The sequence below is a fragment of the Cyanistes caeruleus genome, chromosome 1, assembly GCF_971803275.1.
Source record: "Cyanistes caeruleus chromosome 1, bCyaCae1.hap1.1, whole genome shotgun sequence".
Classification (NCBI taxonomy): Eukaryota; Metazoa; Chordata; class Aves; order Passeriformes; family Paridae; genus Cyanistes; species Cyanistes caeruleus.
The window spans coordinates 13460641-13485673 of NC_141701.1; the positions used below are offsets into that span (position 1 = coordinate 13460641).

Genomic DNA, 25033 nt, shown 5'->3' on the forward strand with positions numbered 1-25033 from the left:
TAAAGTTATCATTGAACAGAACTCAGCTGCAGCAGTATGCCCAGAGGTGAAGCACAGCATGGGCACCAAACACACACAAAATACTTGTGTACCATTATAGCAGAACTGATGCCTTGAGAAGGCTGACCTAGAACAGAGGCTAGACAGAATTAAGAATAAAGTAGGTGTTTATTAAAAGGATTATTAAAGGATACACTTTGAGCAGTACAAGAGCCTGGCCTGGACTACACCCAAGATGGACCCAAAATGGCCACAGAATGGGTGATCAGTCACAAAGTCTTACACTTTTATAAGTTTTGGTCTATTTGCATATTGGGTTTAATTATCCAATTTTAGCTTCAGATTATGAAGTCCCATCCTTCTTGTTTTCTCTCTTCAGTCCATCATTGTTGATGCTTTTGGGCCTGAAACTTGTAACGATTGTCCTTGATATCAAGCTAGAAAAGGAATTGTTTTGTCTACCTACTCTGTGAAGAGAGCTCACTAACACTGAATGTGAAGCTCAAAACTACACACCTAGGCAGCTCAGAATCTGAAAAACATGAAAGCTTAAACTTAACATGAGTACAGCCAATAGTATAAATGAATATAAATTACCAGCTGCAGCCATTTGTCCTAAACAAATGGATATTCTACACTATTAGCTGTTCAAGTGGAAAAGCTACAGCAACTACAAGAACAAGATGAGAGTGATATTAAAATAGGCTGGAAGAAGAAGACTATCAGGATGTGGATTTTACCCTTTCCTTTTTAAACATAGGTGTGTTAGAACAGGAAAAGTGAGAATGGCACCTTCATACAGGGAGTCCCACTCAGTATATTTGAGATGGGAGTGATGCTTTTTTATAGCAGTACTGCAAGGCAAAAATTAAATTTGGCAGAGAAATTACAGGAAATTACTAAAAGTTTTCATTCTTTATGGGTAATTATGTTTTAGTTCTAACTTCGTGATTTGGAGTAGATTTTACTTTTCACTAGAATCTCTGCAGTTAATGTTCCCACTCTGATTAAAAAAAATTACATTGGAAAGCAAATAAGTAAATGGACTCTTGTTTAACTATACACTGAAGTATCACAGGGAGACTGTTCCCTGTGATTAATGAGTTTTGGCCTGCTGAATAATTCCATTAAACCACTTATCAGCACAATTCACTGTCACTTTTCTCAGCACTGGTTTCAGATGCATATGCAAACTAATTGCCATGTAGAACAACAGCTTGTGGTGCAGAAACTGAGACTGTCTAACCCAGTTCAGAAATTTCCATATAGTTTTTACATCTAATTTTTAAAGAAAGATGTCACTGTCATGAAAACCCTATGGAAAATGTGTTTAGAGAGCTATAAAGAGCTTTTAAATACATTTTTTGCACAAGAAATAAAAATAAAAATAAAAAATAAAAAAATTAAAAGTCTCCTGTACCCACTATATGGAAAACAGGAAATTAAATATTGGCCACAAGACATTTTTTACAGTTTTATTGAAGTAAGAGTTTTAACAATGTGTTTAACTATGTAACACGTTCAGCAATTGTTAGCATGAAGCTCCTGCTTTTCTGCACAGCATTTGCTTCCCCCACTTTAGAAATCTCCACATCACATGGGGTGTAAATGTTATTTTTAAATTTAAATTATGCTTATTAAAAGCTTCAGAATTGCCAGGAGAGCCACTCTGATGAAAACCCTCTTATATATTTTTCCAAGAAGATTTACAACCTGCATTAGACACAGCACTCAGCCATAAAATCAAGAGAAATGTGCAGACCTGACACACTTCCTCTGTGCAACAGAAATTAAAATATATATCCCATGAATGTTGTCATGGTAACATGTGGGAAACATTAAAAGAAGTTAACATGATGAACAGGTATAATTTATATTTCTCTAAAATCTTACCCCACACATCGCTCATAAATCATCCAGCGTGAATCTGTATCACAGAGCTGTTCAGCTTTCCATCCTCTACTCATATTGTTCCAGCTCACAAAGTAAGTGCTGGAAAAAATGGCTCAGCATCAGCTGGGTATTACAATCTGATCAGTAATAGAGATATACAAACTTAGAACCAAAACCAAAGAGGCTGATACTAATTTTATGGTATTCACACATATCTTCAAGGGAGCTCCTGAAAGAGGGGAACTCAAAACCTGCAGCTCTTGAAGCCTAGGAGAGCAAATATTTCCCAAATTACTTAGCTAAATGATTGGTTCCTTTGGAAAGCCTTGGTCTAATTAGCTGTTCAAGACTTTCCTATTTCATAAAAGCCTTGTGGTTTATCCACCTGGAAAATGAAAATAAAAAATTAGTCAAATGACCTGTAGCTTCACCTCATAGGGAGTTCCATATGGTCCTGTAAGTTCAAAATCAGTACACTGACAGGATCAAGCTGGGGTCTGTAATGGTCTCCCTTGAAAATAAAAGTCTACTTCTTCTTTTTGTTCCCAAAATAATTTAGTCCAATTTAATTTTAATGTATTTTATAGTCTATATTAACAGTAAAATAACTTCATACAGTTATTTTACCTAAAAACTACTTCCTAGACTATCAAGTGAATGAAATATTTAAAAACACACAGCCATTATTTCCCAGGCTGTAACAGTTCTTTAAAAACTTGACAATTATACAGAAGTATTTGAACTTCCTTGAAAAAGATACTTTGCATATAATGTGATATGTAATAATAGCTATGACTTTTTCCCCCCAGTTTTTAAATCACTATGGGGCTAAAAAAATGGAGAAAATAATACCACCAGAGATAAAGGGAAGTACAATAAAAGGTCTTCCTTAATCCATCTGAAGTCTGGCTGTTTAGAGCTGAGCATGAGAATCCAAATTCAACTCAACCTGTCTGAGTTAAGGTGATTTTTCAGAAGCAGAAGGGATGTGGGCAGTGGGGAAGGCTCTGAGCCAACCTCTGTCGGAGTGGCACAGCTATGGAATATCTGCAACAAGGAAACGTTGTGGAGCTGCTGACCAGGCACAGGCCAAGGGAAGGGGAGGACAGCCCAGGCAGATACAGGGTCAGGGGAGGTTGGTTCTGCAGTCATACCAGTTTTGGCCCAGTGGTATTTGGGGAATTCACAGCAAGCTGTACAGTGAGCTCAGATATGATTTTGCAAGGAAAGGAGACACCCCTGAATTTTCTTTAAAATGGGAGAGAACAGGACCATCCCACAAATTTGTCAAGCAAACACAGATTATGCTGTTTATTATTGCTTGTGGTGCCTGTGGCATTCAGTGTATCCCAAATGCACAGATGCCCCAAAAGCCATCCCAGTGTTTTCTGAGGGTTCATCTGAATTGGGTGAGAATTTAAACTCGGACCTTAGCAGGATCAGAAGGTCTCTTGAGCAGAAATCCACAGTGGTCAGATCAAGACCTATTTCATGTAATGTCCTTTCTACAACAGTGGCCATCAGCAAATATTAAGAAATGTTTACAGGTATAATAGTTCAGGCATATAAGAAGGGTACTCATAATGATACTCCCTGCATTGCAGTGATCAATTTACTGAGTAAAACCTTAGCATTCTTGAAGACATTTTACCTTAAAGTAAATCTTTAGATTACCTTAAAAGCCATTTTCTCATACAATATTGCAAGAAGAAGTCAAGAAATATTTTTGAAAAAATTCTGAGCAAGGTATCTTAGGCTTTTAAACATAAGTTTAACATAACTTCAGTTATTATTTGATTATAAAAGCCTATATCAGAATTATCTCTAAATTTTGTCATTAAATTGCTACACTTCTCAACAGAGAGACCTGTATTTCTCTTCACTATATTCTTTTGAAGTTTACAATATAAATAATTATAATAATAAATACAATATAAATAATATACACTGGCTCACTGTATTAAAAAAATGAAATTAAAGTAACTGTAAGCCTTCCTTATGCTTTTCAGTAGCATCTAATACGACTTAATTTTGTGGAGAGTCTTTCATAAAGGATTACTTGTGCTGTGGAAGCACACAGTTCTGCTGGGTTTTTGTCTTTATTTTTTTATTTAATGAGTTCTGCTGGGGTTTTGTCATTTTTTTTAAAAATGAGTTCTTCATGCAAATGTCTCTGAAGAAGCACATCACACAATATTTTATACGAAAGTACAAGCTTTAAATGTCCTGCTTGACCTATGTTCTCCAGAAGACCCATCTTTTCCTGGCAATCCATACTGAAATAAAATTATTTCCTGTGAATTTAATTACATTGAAAGCAATTAACCACAACACTTTTCTATCTTCTTTTCTGTCTTTCTTTTCTATCATTTTCAAAGATGAAAATCCTTGAAGACCACATCACATATATATGATGCAAATCTCTAAGATATACTGATTTATATAATCTAAACTGTTTTGTTCTGTTTTGAATGCTTGTGTCCATTTTCAACAGGTTTACAGTTCTCTTCTGTTTTTCTATCAGAGAGAAACAGAATTATGAAATTCTAATTTTCATTCAACTGGATATGTTAGAAAAAATAGTGAAATGTAAGCCATCTAATCACTGGGATCTTACCCCTTGTTGCAAAGAAACCACAGAGTTTGGAGAATGTCCAGCCTTAAAATTAATGACTGAGTGCGATCCACAGAGAAATAACTTTAACCACTATTTGGCTAGACCTTAAAGTCTGTATTTTTATTGATTTTGGCATCTAGAACCTTATTTCTAATGGATTCACATCCCTTGAGATAAGCAGTGAAAGAAAGGTGGTTATTCCTAAACTTGAATGTTTTGTGCTTTCTCTGCTTTCTTCTCTGAGATTTCTATAGCATTAATTACAGTGTAAGCAGAAAAGTCAATTGTCTTACAGTCTGACAGGACTTGGATTTGTTCCCAAGATGTGAGTCCTTGTGGTAAGAAGAAATTATATTCAAATAGGACTTGTTCCAACACTGACAACAGCCATGGGACCAACCCCGTAATGGCTTTTGGCTCTCCCTTCCATTGAACGTGCCTTGTGTAAGCTCAAAGGACCTGTTGAGCACAAGACAATCAGTGCCTCCAGCAGCCATGGAAATTAATCAGATGTAAATGAAGAAAGCGGAGTAGTATAGAACAATTAACCTGGTGAAGCCTTGACCTTCTCTTCCAGATGGACAGCAATGCTGAGAAGGTGATAACTGCAGGTAACCACCATGCTTTGTTTTCTACATCGTTTTACATAGCAGCATGACCATGAAAAGATCACAGAGAATAAAACTTCATTCATTTTGAAGTTCTGAAGGCTAATCCATTGTACTTGACCCATGAGAAACGGACTGCAACCACTGAACTGACACACAGGGGGATCAGTGGACCACTTCAGTAAACCTGGCACTGGATGGATGAAATTTTTCCTTTCTCTACAGCAGAGACATGCAAAACACAAGGCTTGGTGCTAATGGGACTCTTCCCCCAGAAGAGTCACATATGAGTGACATATGTGTGTCATTCCTACTCTTAAGCTGGGAATTCCTAAAATTCCTAGATGCTTGTGGTCAAAAGGAATTACAAAAGTCAGGGTCAAAAAAAGCTTTCAAAATTTTATCAGTGAATTGTATACTTGTCATGGAAATTGGTAAGTTAGTCCCTTATCTCCTAAATAAGGAAATAACATGATGAACTTGAACATGAAGGCAACCCACGGCTTGCCTTGTACTTTCTGGTAAGAAATAGACACTTTTAGGGCATCATTCATTGATTCATATACCAGTTTAGGATGGAATGCAAAAAAAAATATTACTATTTACAAGTATTGCTTACTACAAATTCCTATTTAATACTGCCTTTAATACATAAATACATTAAAAAAAATGGACCGTGATCTGTCCTGACATTCGTTTACTCACATACATCTCTGTTTGGTTTAGGGAATCTCCCCCAGATTCCCCAGCAGTTGTTGTGGGTAAATTTTAGAAAATACATCTGGAAAACAGGCTCTTTTAGATCTGCTTTTCACCAGCAGGGAAGTCATGAAAGTTGTAGGCAGGGGATTAGAGCGACTAGGAAGGGTTGGGGGATCTCATGTAGAAGATATAGAGGATAAAATTCTTCAGGAAGAATCAGGAAGAATAAATTCAGGAAGCTGGCAGTTCACATTCTATAGGAATACCTGTAAAGGAAAGAGAAAATGGGAAGCATTGGAATGAAGTATCCTGAAGCAAAGACAAAAGCAGAAAAAGAAAATGGAACAGAAGAGACACTCAGCTGAATCGGTTCTCAATAACTTGAAGTATAAAGAGGAACCAAACAGCAAAGCATAGCTCAAACAGCTAAAGACAAGGACAAAGCAGAAGCACACAAAGATATGTAAATCAACACAAGTGCAATTAGCAACTAGGGTAAGAAGAAATATGCATGTATTAGATAGTCTGAGGAAGGTCATGGAAATGGTATTTCTACCTCAGTAAAAAGGAAAAGCCAGGAACAGAAGGTACCAAGAAACAATATCTGTATGGCTTGACCTGCACAGCTGGCTCTCAACAGACAGCAAACCCATGGTAATCCACTGCAGCCAACCTGGTGACAGATTAAAGAAAGATCAAATCAGAGAGAACTCAGATAACTGAAGATTACCTAGATGAATTAGGTTGACATAAGTTATGAGTGATTAGGGAGGAACACACATCTGCCTCATCTGTGCTCTGAGCTGACCCATCACACAGAACCTGCAGCCTCAGAGACTCCATGGGTTGATGGGCTTGAGCTGTGAGCCCAAAACTTCAGAGACCTTACCTGAGAAACACACCAACTCTCCTGCTTCTTCTTATCAAATACGCAAGAGGAAAAGTATGAATACCTCTCTTCTGGTTAGTTTTACCTTGGTTCAAAAATTCAAAGTCAAATAGTGCTTAGAAATACAAAATATCTGTAAATATCTATAATTTCTAGAAAGTAAATAAACTATTTATACCATCATATACATTCTAGAAATTCTTTCTTCAAGACATTTGCATTAACTATCAATTTCAATATTGTTTATTAATTAGAAATGCTTGGTCTTTGTGAATGTTGTCTTTAATTAGGAAGCACCTTGTTGCCTGTAACTGGTTCCTATTTAAAAAAAAAAACCAAAAGAAACACTTCCCCCTTGCTAACTTGATACAGTGGGGTTTTTAAAAATCATATTATTTTCTTTTCTCTAGAATGTGTTTTCTGAGTCTTCACTAGCCTTCTATCACATGCTCTTGCTAGAACACATCAGAAAAGTTTTGTTGAAATTCATTTAAAAAGCTCAGGACTGACTGAAATCGTTCAACTGAAACACCTCAAGTTTCTTACACTCTCGGTAGGCCTCAGGCATCTCTCCCACAGCAACTTGCATGGCTTCAGAAAGGAAAGGCAAGGATTCAAGGCTTCTACAGGAAGCTGCAGAGACTCAGGCATGTACATCTTCCCAGCCCTGCACTCCAGAGCCATGGCACGGGACTGTTTGCCCTTGGATCCCCTTGGGTCCCCCTGGGTCCCCTTGGCTTGGTTTGGAGCCCCCTGGCCATGGCTCCCCCAGCGGTGCCTCCAGGATGAGAGAGGCAGTGCTGGGAATTCGGCTCCCTGAGAACCAGCCAGCCCTGGCTCCAGCCACAGGTCTCCACCTTCCCACATCCACATTGCAGAAACAGGGTGCTGAATTTGGAAGTAGCTGCACAAGCTCTGCTGGTTTATTCCAGGAAAGAAAATCAACTTATGGATCTTTAAAGCTTCACAGCCTACCATACCAGCCCTAAAATCAGAAGATGGTGATTCAGGAACCAAGGAGTTTTTTATCCTGCCCAGAGAATTTGGAGGACAGTCAATCTGGAGACCTCTGGAGCCTCTGCATTCAACCAACACTCCTCTCTTGGCAGCTGGAGAAGAAGCAGAAACTCCACTTTCTTTCACACCACAGGACCTCTGTGAGCAATTTTTGGTTTCAAAGTTCCAGCTCATTTGATATTTTCGAGCAATGATTATTATTGTCTGCCAACTTGAAATTCTGTAATTTGTCCAACTCTGAATAAACCCAAACTGATGTAATACCTGATGACTGAGGATATGTAAGTGACAAAATATATCTAGACTGGCAATATTGCAGTCATCGTGAAGGCAGTGGATAGTGTGCATGATGGCAATCATGCCTACTAATTTTCTTAAAGCAATGGATGGCTGGTAATAATAAATTAGGGTCTTCAAAGGGCACTGAAATAATTTAGAAGCCTTTTTTCCATCCCTCTTTCACTTTTAACATTCATTCACAATATTAAGTGTCTAAATGGATGCAGAAACCAAATTATGTGCCAGAGTTCATCTACAGCACAAGCAGCAGGCAATTTAGATTACCAGTTTGGTTATTACTAACAGTGCAAAATTGCTGTAAATGAGGCAAAGTAAAAATACTCTCACAGACTTTTCCATTTTATTCCATTTCCTGCATTTATTTTGGAGATGAATTCTGCTGTGTTTATAGCTGAATCTTACAGATAATTATATACTGCCAGCATTTAGTTTCATTATTTAGGCACAAATCCTTCTAGCACTTATGCATAAGCATAACTTTATTCATTTTGAAGTTCTGCAGGCTAATCCATTGTACATGAAAGCAAGCATATGAATAAATCTTCATAGGATCAGAGCCTTAAGTTGTACAAGAAGAATTAGATGTTAGAGCAATCTATTGCTGGTTCAGTGAATGTTAAGTTCTTCCCAAAATACCAGATGTGAGGAAGAATGCCCAAAGAACAAAGCAGACATGACATCACCTAATTGTCATTGTTGAAATAACAGCATGCATGGAACATAACCCAAAACGTGGGAGATATGGACAATTTGATTTAATCTTTTTGCAAAACCAAAGTAAAATGAATGTAAACTGCAGCTAAATAGACAACTCATTAGTCAGTGCACCAAGTCCATTCTTAAACAACATCAGCTTGTTTAAAATCAATATTTCTTCTCTTAAGAGTGAGTTTCAATTTTCCAAATAAAACCAGTTATTTCATATGCTGAGCTTGCCCAGAGCAGGTCACACATGTTTTAGTGAACTAACAGCCCAATTGTTCCCAGACAGCTCCACTTTACCCTCCTAACTAGAAGCAAAGGAAAATGTTCTTATTTAGAAGTCATGGGACCACCTTGAACCCCTCTACAACCAACCTCAAGTTCCTCTTTCTAATTTTTACCCATCCAGTAATCATTGGAAGCATCAACTTTTCCTGACTGAGTCCAGCATAAGGGCTGAGCCCTGGATACCTAAGAGAGCTAGCCACGCTGCAAGTCTATCTCTCTGAACAAACAGCACTGGAAAATGCTCCGCATATTTCTAAATCCTAATTGGAATTAAAATATTTTTATTTGACATTAGCCTTATCTTAGGATTTCAGAGGATCCTGAGAAGGTTTCATCCTATTTGTGCTGAAGAAATGGAAAAATTGCCACTGAATTTGTGAGTGCAGGACCTGGACTGAGGAATTTCTGTGTGTGAATTACAAAGAAAGAATGTAGCTATTACCCCATATTTTTTTTCAAATACTTCCTTTTTCCCTGTTTTCATCAATGAGTTGACCAACCTATCTGATGTACTTTTCTGAAATCCATTATTTAGTCACTTGATTATATACCAAAAAGGTGAATAGTGACTGGTATTTCCCAGTTGAGATTTCAGCTCATCTTTCTCCTTTTTAAATTTTGCAAAATTTGGCAATATTTCATAGCATTTTGGAATGGAGAAATAAAAAAGCCTGTATTGTTATGATAAGGAAAATATCTGTTGAAGCCTTACAGGCACCCAAAGTTGTTTGTAGTTCTTTTAAGTTTTAAATAACAGGCTGCTGTAAAAGCTGAGATTTAAATTATAAATATAATTAAGGCACCAAGGGTTTAATAATAGTCAGAATAAATTCCCCCAATAAATTGTTAGCAATACAAAAGAGGTTTAAAGCTTTATTTAAAAGATGCATTTTAAAAGACTTATTTATACCTGAAAGTTTAACCTCTATCATATTCATGCTAATTTTTTCACTTAGGAAAAACATTTATTCACTGAAATACAGTTAGAGGCTCATATGTATATGTATGTGATTATATTGAGGGCAAAACAGAGGTGGCTGGAGTTGGGATTACAGTTCTATCCTATAACCTTCTGGGCAGATCTGCAGTGAGTTTGTGGCAGAGGCTTATTATAATTATATAATTATATATAAATATATATATATATATATATATATATATATATATATATATATATATATAAAGGGGGATTGCACCTGTATCAAGAGAAATATCTCCTTGGACACCTGGGTGTCTGAGTCCTCAGTCCTGATGGTCTCCTTTCCTGCAGAAACACAGCTGAGTGTCAGGGAAAATTCTCAATGTGAAAGCCAAATTTTTTCCATTATTCTCATTCTTTAACTTTATGTCATCCCAGATGAATATTTTGCTGCCCCCCTGCTCTGAGCACACACCTGGCCATAGGTGAGAGGGTGCAGTGCATACAGCTGAGAGCACACATCCCCACAAAAAAGTGTTGCAATAAAGAGCTTTCACAGAGTTCCTGTGCTGTCTGTCCTAGTCAAGGGCTGTCTAAAATAGCAGCCTCCCATTCTGAGAATCATCTTCATTTCTTTCCGGTCTGTTTTTTAATTCCCAAAACCTTGCAGAGAAGGCCTATGTACATGCAGCTGCTGTGAACCCATTACAACTGTAAAGAACTTGCTACCTCTGTTTAAATGAGCAATTTGATTCTTTCGGGGATTCTCTGAAGTTAATGAGTGATTCATTAGTTACTTCAACAGCAGCAGGATCAGGCCCTTGTCTTCATCAGGCATGTCATCCATCTTCACATGAACAGGCTGACAGGAGAGGAATTGAAATTTCACAGTCTGTGATATATTTAGAGATTGTGTGGATTGTATTAGGCTATGGAAAATACTGTGCTGACCGAGATAATCATCCTTCAGATATTGATCTAACCCCTGTCTGCTCAAATTTGTTCTTCCAAATCACACTGCCTGCAGCTACCTACCAGTATCTTGAAGTAATATTGCAGTGACACTGCTGGGATCCTTGGTTTTTCCCCAGTGGAAATCAACACTGAAACATGAACTAATTTCAACAGTGAAGGATTGCATGTTCTAAGGTGAAATGCTGAAAATCAGACAGAAATATCACTTTAGCCCTATAATACATAGTTTATGTTTGGGGTGTAGGAGGGAGAATACATCCACAGAAATCATCCCACAGGGCTTTACAGCAGTACCTAGACTAGCTCTGAGCAAATAAGTGGGAATGATCAGGGAATGTGCCAGATTCCAAAAGCATTGTAACACGTGTAACATAAATGTCCCCAAGAGAGCTAAGGTGTCCCCGGCAGACACTGTGCTGCCATGGCTATCCTGCTTCCAGCGCAGCATTCACTTGTTCTGAGACAGCTCCAGAACCTCTGGAGGGTGGTGCTGCCTTGCCATATTTTGATTTAGACACACTTTTAAACCTTTGCTGTGCTGGCTCTAAATATACACAAATATATGGAACAGCTCCAAAACTTGGATCTTCATTACAACCATGGATTTGGAATGCAACTCTAAACACTTGGGGTGGCTGAAAAGGGCACACAAATTACTACCAGCAGCCTGGAAAACTGGGGATTTTGCCAGCAAGGCATAAGGTGGAATAAGACCAACAGGACTCTTAAAGTTTTGCCATTGCCTTTTAGGTGTAAAGCAGGCATAACAAAGAATTTATTGCAGAAAGAAATAACAAAATATTTTGTCAGCTCTGTAAGTGCAATTCCTTCTGCAACAGATACAGATCACAAGACATGGAGCTAGCACAGGACCTCAGTGTACAGTTCAAAGGATGCTTTGAAAATTAAATTCTGTTTGATTTCCACTTTGTGCTTTGACTAAAATGTTATGTGAATTCAAAACACCCTTTGTCCTGAAGGGAGAGAATGGAATTAAGGTAAATTGAGTTTCTTCTTCTAATACCTTACACATCACACAAAATAAATGTAAGACTCTATGAGAACTATAGAGATTTAGGATTTTGCAGTATTGTAAATTACTGCCCCCAGAGCAATAGACTGCCTGATCCTTCTTCCTACAGTTTTATGCTAATTCAAATAGCACTGACTCCTAAGTCATGTCACTTTTTTAGAATCCAAGATTTTATGTTTAGCAGACCACATAATAAACTAAAGATTTATTTTTTAAATTTAGTTTGTGGTAATCTCACAAACAAGACAATTCAGAGAGGAAGCAACAGGTTCTGGTGTAAAATTGCTAGGTTTTTACTGAGGTCCTGTGCTAGCCCCAGATCTTGTGATCCATATTTCTTGATGGAGATGATGAAGCCTTTGCTGTCTTTTGGCCCCTAATTCCAGTTTGTGAGGGTCAGGGTCCACATCAGCTGCACACACAGGGCAGTTCAGTGCTCTGAACATTTATAGGCTTCATTCCCCTCAGAATTCTCAGCACACTCCTACCCAGCATTACTTTAAATGATAAAACCTCATGCTCAAAGTTTCTGTTTTCATGGATTCCATGGCAAGGATAACATATTCTGCCAAAACTCAGGGTTTTTTCCTAAAAGCCTTGTAAATCCATACAAAGCCAGCAGATTTTCTTATTAAAAATAACATCCTCTCTTGAACCATTCCTCTCCAAATTATCAATGGCTTGACAATTTTCATCAATTCTTGTAAAAGACATCTCTTTAGCTTCTACAGCCTCCCAAAACAGTGGCAAGGAGGGAATATTCAGGCAATCCTTTATCTAGAAAAAGCAGCAAACTCTCTGTGTTAGGGTGAAGTAGATTTTAGAACACATTTATAACACTTTAAACCAATAAAAGTTCTGACTACAACACTGGCCCACACTCATTTATGAGTTTGACTATTTCTGCATGAAAAATTAATCCAAATCAGTCATTTGGACATCAGAAAAAAATTTAAATGGAAGCTCAGAAAGTAATCTTAGAAGGATAAAAACTCATATAAATTATTCTGAAATTGGGGTTTAATTACATGCTTTATTTTCCAAGTATACTCACAGTATCTCACTACTAATATTTTTGGTTCTTAGATTTTGCAGTAATGTAACTAATTCCAAGAATTTTCTTCATTGATTTATGTATTACTAAGTTACACATTTGAGATAACTGCAGCATAAAGTTTTAACTGTATGTATTAAAGAAAATGTGTTACTGGAATGTAATTTAGGAGTCTGTTACTGCTAAATAGATGGGATGCCTGAGGTCATAAAGCTGTGACAGGAGAGGTAGATACAGACTGAGATGAGAAGATGAAAATATGCAAACACCTACCAATTTAGCAATAAAAATAGCATAACAATGACAATTATCTTTCTCCTAACCTGAGTTTTAGATAGGTTGATTGCTGTTTTGCTTTGTTCTTATACCATTCAGCTGTCAGAGTGCTGAACAGCAAACAGGCATCATCCTTCCCCAAAGAGTGTTTGATGTCAGAAATGGATCTTGATCTATAGGAAAAGGTCCAGAACTCCTGGATGTGACTAAAAGAGACAGAGTAAGATACTCAAATACCCTTGGGTTGATCATCATGAAAGTCTTGTGCTGGGGAGCTCGGCAAGCTTGGGTGAAAGATTCTGGAATTACTTGTCACCACTCCATCAGCTGCCTGAATTTGGTTCTGTACAAAGGATCCAACATCCAGCTCCTGCCACCGCCTGCCCAGAGTGAAACCAGAGCCAGCTCCGCTCACTGACTCTTCAGGCATGCTCAGGAGCTAAAACCTGACATCTCCTGTCCCCAGATCTGACGGAAAGCAGCAGCCTGCCTAATTCTTCCTCCCTGTGGGCCCCATCCAGCATCTTTCACTGCTCCCAGCCAGCTCCCAGCTCCTGTAAACACACGGAGAACACTCCACGCCGAGGTGAGGCCTCCCCTTCCTTGAAGCAAGCACAAAGATGCAGAAAGTGTTTAAAACCTCCAGAAAGCCACGGCAGAGCCTTTCTGAGCCACGACCTATGTAGCAGAGAGAAGAGGGCATGTTCAAGGAGGTGAGGCATAGAGCCACATTCGTCCTTGGTGGGAGCACAGCTGGGTTAGGGGTTGAGGAGCTATGAGCAGAAGCTGGAAGAGAGGAGGGGATGCTGCAGGTCCCCAGATCATGGCATGACCATGTCATAGACTTAACTCCATCACATATGGGTAAAGTGCCACCCTGCAAGGCCTAGATGAATGGAGCGAAGAGGCCGGGTTTAGGAGTTGGCATCCTTGACTAGGGTAAAGAAAAAAAGCACTCTGAAAAATCAGGGACAGCATGTCAGCAAAAGAGGTCAGCAGCCGCGGGATGAAGTTTATAAATACAAACCCGTCTGGTTTCCAGGCTTGCAGGCAGCAGTCAGATTTGAGGGCTGAGGAAGCTGCCCGCGCTGTCACACAAGGCCTCCAGCCCCACGCAGAAGGCGGCGGCGCCGGGCAGCGCAGCCCCGGAGCAAAGGCACGGCACACAGGCAGGGACGCTGCCCTGCTCCCACCAGAGGGCCCTACAGCCTCACTTTCCACACCGGGAACCCGGCTGGTCACGGCTGCTGCCACACGAGTCCCGCTCTGCCAGCACGGGCCGTGGAGTGTCACACAGCCAGCACGAAAACAGCCCGCTGCCACCGTGGAAGTCACTCCTGTCATAGCAGCAGTATTTAAGCCACAGCAGGAAAATAAGCCTTGAGTAAAGATAAAGAACTGTTTTCAGGGACCCCCCTTACAGCCGGAAAGTGCAATTACACAGCACCCATTCCCCAAGTGCCACGGTGTGAAAGGGATATGTCCAGCTTATTTTGTAGAGTTACAAACACAAGCAACCACAAGCCGGAGAGAAAACACAGAGGATAAGCAGGATTGATTTCAGCGAGGTGTTTCAGAAACGCATGCAGTGGTGGGAAGAAAGGCAGAAATGTCAGGAGCAGCCGGGCTCAGGGCAGGTCTCCTCAGGGCAGGTCTCCTCAGGGCAGGTCTCCTCAGGGCAGGTCTCCTCAGCTGGCAGTGCTGCTGCTGGCACTGAACGAACGCGACGGGCAAGGAGCACAGACCCGGGCTGGTCCCTCAGCCTCAAAGGCTTCCTGGGCAGGCCTTGGCTGCGAGGACTCCTGACAGAGTTTACAAAGAGCACCAGGCAGGGTGAGACACCCAGAAGAGACACCAGCCCCTAGGAAAACTCAGTCCCAGGTCCTTGCAAGCTACAGACACAAAGCTCGGCTGCTGCTGCTGCAGATCCTACAGAGACCACATAGGAGCAATGTCTTCAGCAGCCTGATGCTGGTAAAAGCTTTCCATTTCCCCAAGTGTTTCTTGAAACCAAGAGCTGGGTCCAGGCCTTCCCACAGCGAGCTGTAAGTGAAAACCATCATGACATTTTTTCACCCTTACACTTCTTCTCATTAGTGTATTTGGGTCTTGCTTTATCTAAAAGGAAGCAGGATCAAACTTCAAAAATAAACTCCAAACGATGTAAATAAACTCCTCTTTTTTTCCTCCCCAAATACACTATTTGTACTACTTTTAATACCAAACAAGTGATTCTCCTTACTTAAAATTACTTTTTTCTCTGCTGGAATGAAATTATTTTTTACAGAAAATGTGTCAAAACCACATTTTGTGTTTTATACATCAGATTCTTCAGCTACATTCTTATTTTTTGTCTCCCTTAACTTCAGTAAATCATTAAAAATAGTTTTAAGGATGACAACCACAATTGGAGTCATATGCAATCACCTAACATAAAGCACCACAGTCACACCACTAACTCCCTGAGCCCTCTTGAACCTCAGTAACTCCTTTTCAAAAAAGCAATGGGATGGCACAGCTTCAATCACACTATTAAATTTCTCTTGTTGCATAACAGTTACAGAGAAGATATAAAGGGAGCAACAAGTGTGCAATGGAGAGCTTTGGGGAGTCGCAGCAACTCTTAGGAGCACAGATCAGAAGAGATACTTAAGAGTGTTTGCACAACAGATGAACAAGAGACTCTTGAGAAGCAAAGCAAGCAAGAGAGCAGAACAGTCAGCCACGTTCAATACACATCAGTCACTGGAAAAATAAATGTTTGTACAAAGCTGCACAACCAGCATGATCAGTGAGAGGTTTTATCATTAAGTGTTTCGATTATTGGCTAATTCAAAACATATTTTTCTTGGGTTGACTTCAAGGTGCAAGGATGAACATAACTTACCTCAAAAACAACCAAGGGCTCACCTAGGCATGGTTGAAAATGGTCCCAATTATTAGCTTGTTCAAAGCTTACAGAAATAATATTCTCACCAGACTATTTGTGCAGTGCATTTGCCAATCATTTTCTGCTGCATTGCTGCATATCAAGTATTTATTTTGATTCTACATAATTTTTTCTTTATCAATCACTGGAATGTTATTGTGGAGACATATTCTGGAAAGAGGTAGGCTAACAACAGCTCATAATGAAGTCATTTTAATGCACCATTTGCTTCAGACTCAGGTTCCTGTTTCTATATAGTTCCTTTTACATCAGCTACCCTCTCCAATCCTTGCCAAAGGCAAATGAAAAAAAAAAAAGTTGCAGTTTCCTCTTCGCATTGTAGTCCAAATTTAGGAAGCCATGTCGGAACTACCTCTAGCCAGCAATGAGTTTAAGACAGCATTTGATTCTAAATGCTTAATGTCCCACTGAAAGAATAATAAAACATATTGTTATGCACTGAAGTGGATGGTCTATATGACTACAGAGGTATTTGGCCATTTAAAATATAATGTCGAATTTAAATTAGAGTTTAAATCCTCAGCCATGAGGGGAGAGGCACTGAACAGTTCCCTTGACCACCCATCTGATGCAGCTGCACAGGCAGGCTGAGGATGTCCCTGGATGTCCCTGCATACCCCTGGGAGACCGGCAGGCCACGGCTGTCCCCTGTCCCAGCTGTTGTCCCCAGGGCGGGGCTGTGGAGCAGCACACACCTCTGCCCAGTGCCTGCACATGGCTCTGCTCTGCTCAACACTCCTCCTAAAAACCACAGCAGCCACAACAGAAGAAGAACAGAAGTAGCAGCTTCTTCAGAGGAAATGGCAGTGATTGCTGTGCCAAGTCATGCCACTCTTAGTATCCTCTGGAATTTGGGCATGGGGTCATTCTCACATAGGCAGTGCCAGCCACAGGCACTTCCAGCTCTCCTTTATTAGCTTTTCACAGAAAGAACGTGGTACAAATGATATTACATTTGCCAGTAGCAAACTGAAAGTATAACAAGTTTGTTTTAAGGCCACAATTTTAGTTCAGAATTTTCTTCCACTTCCAATTTTGTCTTCAGCTCCTACTACTTTGACTAAGATTCAGAATCCTACTGGAATATATATGTTGTAAAGAGAGACTTCCCTGGCCCATGCTGATAGATTCAGAAGGTTATTAGAAGAAGTAGGATAGATTGGTATTTAGAATACATTTGCAAGCTCTTCTGCCAACTTTGTTACCCCTAGACACTTTCTGTGTACCTTAAGGTTCACTGTTGGTTATTTAGGTCAGGTTTATAAGCTACTCTGATTTTGTGCTTCTCTTAAGTGTCCTGTGAATTCTGTGCAGGATTCAATTTGTTAAAGATTTATGAGTCCTTCCCATTCCAGAGTCATAGACATCATATGGAAAGTATTGTGCAATGGGGAGCTTCGAGGAAGCCTCTCCCTGGCTGTCTTCAGAAAGGTTCCAAACATTGAAAGTAACCACCATAACACTACCATAGTATATTTTCTTGTGGATTTTTTTAAAATTTAATTTAGGCCCATTTTGTCTTTGTATCAGAATGTTTTCTAGCCCAGTCCTTGAACATTAACAGGGAAGAAGGAGAGGATAAAAAAAGATAGAAACTATTCCTTGGTTTCAGCACTTGCTCCAAGTTAGAGTAAATGAAATTGAATAAATATAAGATTATTATTATTATTACTATATGATATTAATTGAATAAATATAAATATGAGTTGAAATAAAATTGAGCCCCCTGGGGTGGTAGTCATAATACTGGGATGTGTGTATTCTAGCACATTTTGTCTTTGAAAAGGCACAGTACAAACATGGTTTTTCAATTATCTAACTTCTTATAACCAAGTTGTTACCTTGTCTGCAAAGAATATACAGTGCAAAGAAAGGAGCAGATGAGCTGCTTTAAAGTGGAGTTTGTGCAGCACACAGGTGTAAATGCACAGCCGTGGGACACCCCTGCACTCAGACAACAGAGCTGCCTGGTTCAGCAGCCAGCACTGATCACAAGCAGAAAGCACATTAGAAAACACATTTAAAGTGATTATTGCCTGCTCTGCACTACAGCTTAAAGTATTCAAAAGAGTGATACCCAAGCCATTATTCTTAGTAACTGCAGACTGGTATTTAATAACAGTGTTTAATCCTCCTTACATTGTCCTTACCCATCTGCAGCTTACACAAACATCTGACCTAAAGAAATGCATTTTCAAAACACAGTACAATGTACATAAAATTCAATAGTTAGTTTCATTTAAAAGGCTGAAATGTTGATTTTTAACAAGATTTGAGTAATTTTTTGTATTAGAATACAAGTATGATTCTTATAGAGTTTGGGTTTTTTTGAAGAAAAACAATATCTCCTCACAATATTTTACCAGAATATTTCAGAACCTATTTTAAAAGCAGAATTAAACCTTGTGAAATCACTGCATTTTTTAAATGTAGAAAAAATTGTTTTTTCTCATTGCCATCTCATTCAAAGGTAAAGCAATGACTCATGCAAGAGCACAAGAGCCAGTGTCAGAGCCAGGAATAAACATAGACATCCCATCATCAGGACCTTGCACTAGACATTGGGCTGCATTTACTTTCCCAATTTATTATACTGCAAGATTGAAAAAAACTGGAAAGCCTTTAAATGCATCCCTGTTTTACAACACAATGTTTTATGAACCCTTCCTTCTATTCATGGCTGTGGTCATGATAACTGCACAAAAAAAACCCAAACAACTTTACTTTCTTGTGCACAAGACAGTCTTAATGAAATAAGCCCCCATCTGGGAATTGCTTTCTTTCCTAACACCTAAAATTTTTTAGTTAGGCTGACTAAAATTTACCTCCAGTGGTATCTTGGCCTATGTTTAATACTTCCAGCAAAGTTGCTTTTTTACCAAGACAGGGTATGAGCTTTTTTCTCCCCGGACAAAAGAAGATATGTACCTAACCTGAAAAGTCTGGGACAAAATGGGAGACTCCCTGAGAATCAATAAATGAACAAGCAGGTCTAATTCTAATCTCGGTGCAAGAAGGGTTCTGATTAATCTCTCTTAACCTGGTCAGAAATGTGTTCTTACATGTGTTTGATGTACAAAGCTTATGACAAGAATTCTGTATTTGCTGAACACGGATATTTGGCATTCTCTTGGTAATGATGCAGAACATGTGGAACAAGAAGTGCATTTTTTATTGGATTCTTCTCAATTTGACATCAATGAACTATTTACAATATTTCCTTTGGCTTTCTTCATTTGTCATTTATCCAGGAATTTCCAGATGCCCTCTCTTTTGTGACAGAAAGCTATGGGTGCTCTGCCGAGTGCTTGGTTCTTTTAACCAAGCAGCAGGTATTTACAACACATAGTCAAAATGGATGTATCATGGTAACTTCATACCAGCATTTTCAATAATACACTGGCTCTTTTCCAAATTGTACAGCAGAACAAATAAATTTCATATCAGATTTATAGTTTGCCCACCCTTTACACTATTAACTGTCAAAATATTTTTTGCCAGGAATAACAGACTGCGAGTAGCACTTGCGCAAGATTTCACATGCAATAACTTGATCCACTCAGTACTCTGTATGGGTTTGGATATTTCCTTACTGTTCAGAGTACCCGAGAAGCTATTGCTTTTCTAATTTTTACTAAAAGTCATTCTCACCGAGAGAAGTGAGGCAAAGGTGGGCAAGAGCATAAAAAGGAAAATTATTATTAAAATAGCTCTGCCTGTGTACATGCTGTACCCTGTTCCTAAAGGCTTATATTTGAAGGTCAAGAGCTAGTATGTCAAAACCTTTAGGCTTTTTCAATACTTGTAAACACTACTCTGGTATCCCTGTAATATATACAAGCAAAGGTTGCCAACTATTGCAATTGTATATCCAGTCTCATCCTATTCTGTAATTTCCTGCCCAAAGGTCCCAGTGGTAGAGCAGAGATCTTCCCCAAAGCTTCAGCTTTCCTTTCTAAGGTAAATTTCCATCCTCCATGACTAGAGAAAAAACATTTAATTGGAGAAAGAAGTGCCACCAAAGAATGGGGAGAGATTGGCAATTATGCAGAATATCCTATTATAAAATAATTGAGTGATTCTGCCAGGCTGGGTTTGCTCATGCACATCTGCAGAGCCCACTTGGCATCTGTCAGTCAGAGAGCGTGCCTCAAAAGGTGAACAAGTCCAGAGGTGTCCATACTCTCCTTTTCACCAAAGAACATCTATCTCTAAGTATATGGGGAGATAAAGAGATTATCTAAAATTTCATATAACTTCAGTCAAAATTTGAAGAGCATTCAAATTACTGGAGATAGATAAGAACTACCTTCAAATGCCCCTTCTCACTTTAGGATTTTAGTTCATGTCTATCCTGTAGTTGGAAAGTAAAGTTTTCAATCACTGCTATTTACTGCCTGTTGGCTCAGTTGTTTTGGTGCACATTAATTAGACTCCTTCCAGGACAGATTAAACCACACACCCACCAGAGTTCTCCAGCCCCTCATGGAAGTGGGAGGTGTGACCAGCTCTGCAGACAGAATTGGTTCCTGCACACAGGGCAGCAGTCAGGCCAGACCACAAGACTGAGCCTAGTCCCAAACAGAAGCCCAGAACTACATAGTGAAAAGCCTCAGCATCCACTGCTTTATACACTGAACCTCTCTCTCTGCTCTCAGTTATTCTCCACCACTAAGAATTACTGATTTAAAAATCCAACATATTTTTCCATTGACCATTTAACTCAAGGAAGGCAAATAAGCTAACCAATAAACCCAGAAAACCATGTTGATCCAAACCAAGCTTGCTCCCTTGCCCACCTGCTCCAGCCCTGGGGTCAGCAGCCTGGCAAGGGCAGCGCTGGGGGACTCTCAGAAAATTATCCAAGAAACACAAATTCATCACTTGGGAACCTCCAACTACTTTAAACATCTGTCTTTAGACAGCTAAGTGCAGCCCTACCTGACTACTGTGGCAACACTACAGCCATCTGGAAAGAAATACAACTGAGCTCTTTCTTCCTCACTTGGGACTATTAAAAGAGTGGTTAATATTTTGCTATGAAGCTCTTACAGCATGAGGAGTCATCTGTCCCTCTGTGCTGTATGTCCCTAAAGTCCCACTCTGCCCTCCTGCTGCTTTATCCCGGCTCTCTGCAGATGCACCAGGGGCAAGGTGGGGCATATTAGAGAACAAGGCAGGAGAACATCTGAGCCATTAACTCACATTTTCTCTTTCAACATCAGAAGATTCAGCCAAATAATTACACCACACAGCTGGTGCCTGCTAATACACTTTTAGTTTGATAATCTGTCCAGAATCAAAGAACATTTTTATTTGACACAGGTTGGAAAGACAAGAGAATTGAATGAGACAAGGTATTTTCAACATGATCTTTTTCATTATTGTGCTTCAGCTCTTTTGACTTTAAGACTAGAGCACCAGCTAGGTGAACAAAAGACTTGTCTCTCTTCTTCAGAAGTTACATAATTTAGCAATACTGTATTTTCTTTTTTTTTTTCCTCCAGACTGGCAGAGTCTTAGCAACTCTTCTTTGTCAAAACAGTGTCTGCTCTCAACACCAAATTTTCTTAATTGCCCCACCTGAAGCAGAAATGTGCCAATTACATTCTTGTCCTGATTATCAGACAACTCACTGGAATATGTTGTACCAAGGGAAACTAACTTCTGAAGGCAAGCCTAAGTGATGAACATTTTAAATATATATCAATATAGATATAGATAAATAGATAAATAGATAAACAGATATATTGATATATATACAGATATATATAGATATAAGAAAAAGTGTAAAATCAACATTCATAGGAGAGGCTGGGAAAGAGAAGACAAAGCAGCTCTGTTCTGGAGTGGAGCTTGGTGCTCAAGGAGGATGGGATGGGCCTCCCTGCCCTTCTGGAACCTCTCCAGATCCATACCCTGCCCTCACAGCCACCAAAGACTTCAGCCCTTAGAGAAGACACATGAACTAGATATCCAAAAAGCCTTTGTACAAGCATTTATCCAGTGTCCTGCATTGCTAAGAGACACGAACAGGTGCCACATTGCCCACTGTACTGACGGCAAGCAGTACAGGGAAACAGAACCTACAAACAGAAAAGGCAGCATTTCCCATGAAAGCAAAGACTCACACCTGCACGCTGTGTCCCCCTTTCTGTGTGACACACCCCACAGGATGGAGGTGCCCCTTGCTGAGAACCCCTGGTGGGGCTGAGAGGGATCTCCTCATCCTGAGTTTTCACACTTCCACAGTTTCAATGAATGCTGCAAAGGGAGTTTTGAAATCAATTGGCAAGCTCCAAAATTCTCTGGTAAACTGCGTGAATAAACCTTCTGGGACCCTTTTCCTTATAAAATCAGGCATTGTGTAGCTGTAGTTGCATGCATAGAGAGTGAACTATGTGTGGAGAGAGCAGAATTTACTATCCCATTATTTAGGCAGTGCTGCTAAAAAACATAGTCCATATAAGAACACTGGTCTAAAACCATGAAGAACTAATCTTTATATGGATATCCAGATGCAAATTAAAAGTATTAATATCTTCAATTTATATGAAGTGTCATGGGGTCATGTTGGGAACAGCCCAGTGCAGTCACTCTCATGGGAGGAACATTAACTGGTAACAAACCAATACTTCCTGATGCTGCTCCTGCTCAAATGCTACAGGATGAGACAAAGCTGAGGGTGAAGGCCATGGCCAGAAGGGTGGGCAGGAAGTGTCAGCATGGCACCTGAGGGTGCAGCAAACACCCTGGTTACAGGCAGCCTCTGACAGCAAGGCAGAGGATCTGGTGATACTGAGCATCGCCTGTGAAGCACTTGCTTGCCTGGCAAGATGTTCATTCACTGGGAATAGTGAAGGAGCATTGTAAAGTATTAGCCTTTGTGTTCAGGCTTAGGAAATGTTTTAAATTTTAAATCCCATTTAAATGTGATATTAAATGAAAGTAAAAAAGCTGACTAAAATGCATATAATAATAATTGAATCTTTGCATGAGAAAAAATGTTTGCAAAGTTGCAGCTATCTAAAAATAGGCAATTTTATAGCTGCATGAAAATGCTTAAATCTACTAAGGAAAAATAAAATAAAGATATTTTACTTCATTATGTGATATATTTAAAGGTTGATTATTAAACAGTTATTTTAACAAGCCATGCAAAAACACAGGATATCAGATACAATCTGTAAAGAGGTAAAAGATGTCTTGAAGCTGCTGGTTTTTGTTGTAATTGTTCAAGCCTCAGAACTGCTCCCAGCTTGAGAGAACTGCTGACCCAGTGTTTCCCATCTTTGGAGGGTGGACCCCTCCTGAGAAGAGCCAGTTTTTTTCCAACTATATTTTTTATAATTCTTCTCTGCAGCACCTGTATTCTAGACCCCATTTGCCAGAGAGAGCCCATGTAAGGGGGCACAAACCAACTGAGAATATTTGTGGCACAAAGCAGCTGAGATACAAAGCAGTTCAAGCTTCTATTGCTCTGATCAGGGATACAAAGCTCAGTGTAGCACAAACACTCCCTGTCCGTCCTACAGCATTTCTGTTCTCAAGACCAAGGAACCTGCCCTGCACTTGCAGGGCATTTATCCATTTATCCATTTATCTCCCCACCATACAAACCCCCAGACACACACAGAGTCCTCATTCCTCTAGACTACAGAACTTCCATTAACAGCAGGAGCTTACAAAAAAAAAAAAAAAAAAAAAAAAAAAAAAAAAAGGAAAAAAAAAAAGGAAAACTTAAAATAGCAAACACATATGCACAAAAGAGGGACAATCAGATGATAGCATGGAAAAATATTTTCCACAAAGGAGTGGTGAGAAACCAAAACCTGAGGTAATAAAGTAGTCAAAAAAATGTGAAGCAAAATTGGGGAAGTCATATTTGCAAGGAAGAAGTCAGGCTAACTTCTCTGATCCTACATGGCATGCAGAGACTAGCAAACCCCAGAAGAAATAAATATATTTTAAAAACAACTTATTTCAGATCACTTTTTCCTTTGCTTATCTGTCATGATCAGAGAACGGACCTAAGGCTATCTATCATAGAACATAATATCTTTGTTAGTGTCTGAAGTAGCTCCACAGGCTCTGGAAGAGAGCGCTGCACTGCATTAAGTGTTAGTGATGGGCATGACACAGATCTTGGCAACTAACAAAAATTTTAGTTTACTTTCAAGACGTGCTTAGAAGTGAAGTCAAATGCCAATTATCCAGCTAAACAAGCGGCAGCTCTCTTGATGGTTTCTCTCTCCACTTTCATTATTTATTAGTATATATTACTGGGATATAGGAATGCTTAACAGCTTCAACCAAGAAGGAATTCTCATTATAAGAGGTGTTGTACAGGCACACAGCAACAGACAGCTCCTGCTCAGAGAGTTCCTGATCTGACCAGAAAAAACTGGTATGTGCTGGGAAAGGCAAATTGACACAGGGATGGAAAGAAGTTTGTTTTGCAGCAAAGCCAGGAATGGTGACTGAACAGTAAACATTATTTTTACATTTAGACACAGGTTTTCAGTTATTTTCTGCCTTTCCGAGGCAATTTTCGTGCAAAAGATCCCACCTTTGTTTTCCCACCTGAGACCAACCATGATTATGAACATCATTAGTGAGTTGGCTAAATGTTTCAGCATTCCTCAGTGCATTTTTGGGCCAATATCCAGCTGAATGATGTCATTAATTTGTGTTTGTTGAACAGTCAGCTCCTCCCAAATATTTTTTGAATCTTTTGGCTCACAGCAGTCAAATTTAGTAGAGGGATAAAGGTCTCAACATTACTAAACTTCTGACAAGTTCTGTAAAAG

General features: G+C 39.4%; 2 long non-coding RNA genes across 2 annotated transcripts; one reads left to right on the forward strand and one right to left on the reverse strand.

Annotated features, from left to right (window-relative positions):
* Positions 1-5730: 5730 nt before the first annotated feature.
* Positions 5731-10698, reverse strand: LOC111925087 (uncharacterized). The gene is made up of 4 exons (XR_015283997.1): positions 10665-10698; positions 10213-10280; positions 6377-6794; positions 5731-6086 (listed from the first exon to the last, which is right to left on the reverse strand). It is a non-coding gene; the product is annotated as an uncharacterized LOC111925087 (long non-coding RNA).
* Positions 10699-15278: 4580 nt separating this feature from the next.
* On the forward strand, positions 15279-16659 carry LOC147655315 (uncharacterized). Its single transcript, XR_015284010.1, has 2 exons — positions 15279-15318; positions 15831-16659. It is a non-coding gene; the product is annotated as an uncharacterized LOC147655315 (long non-coding RNA).
* Positions 16660-25033: the final 8374 nt, after the last annotated feature.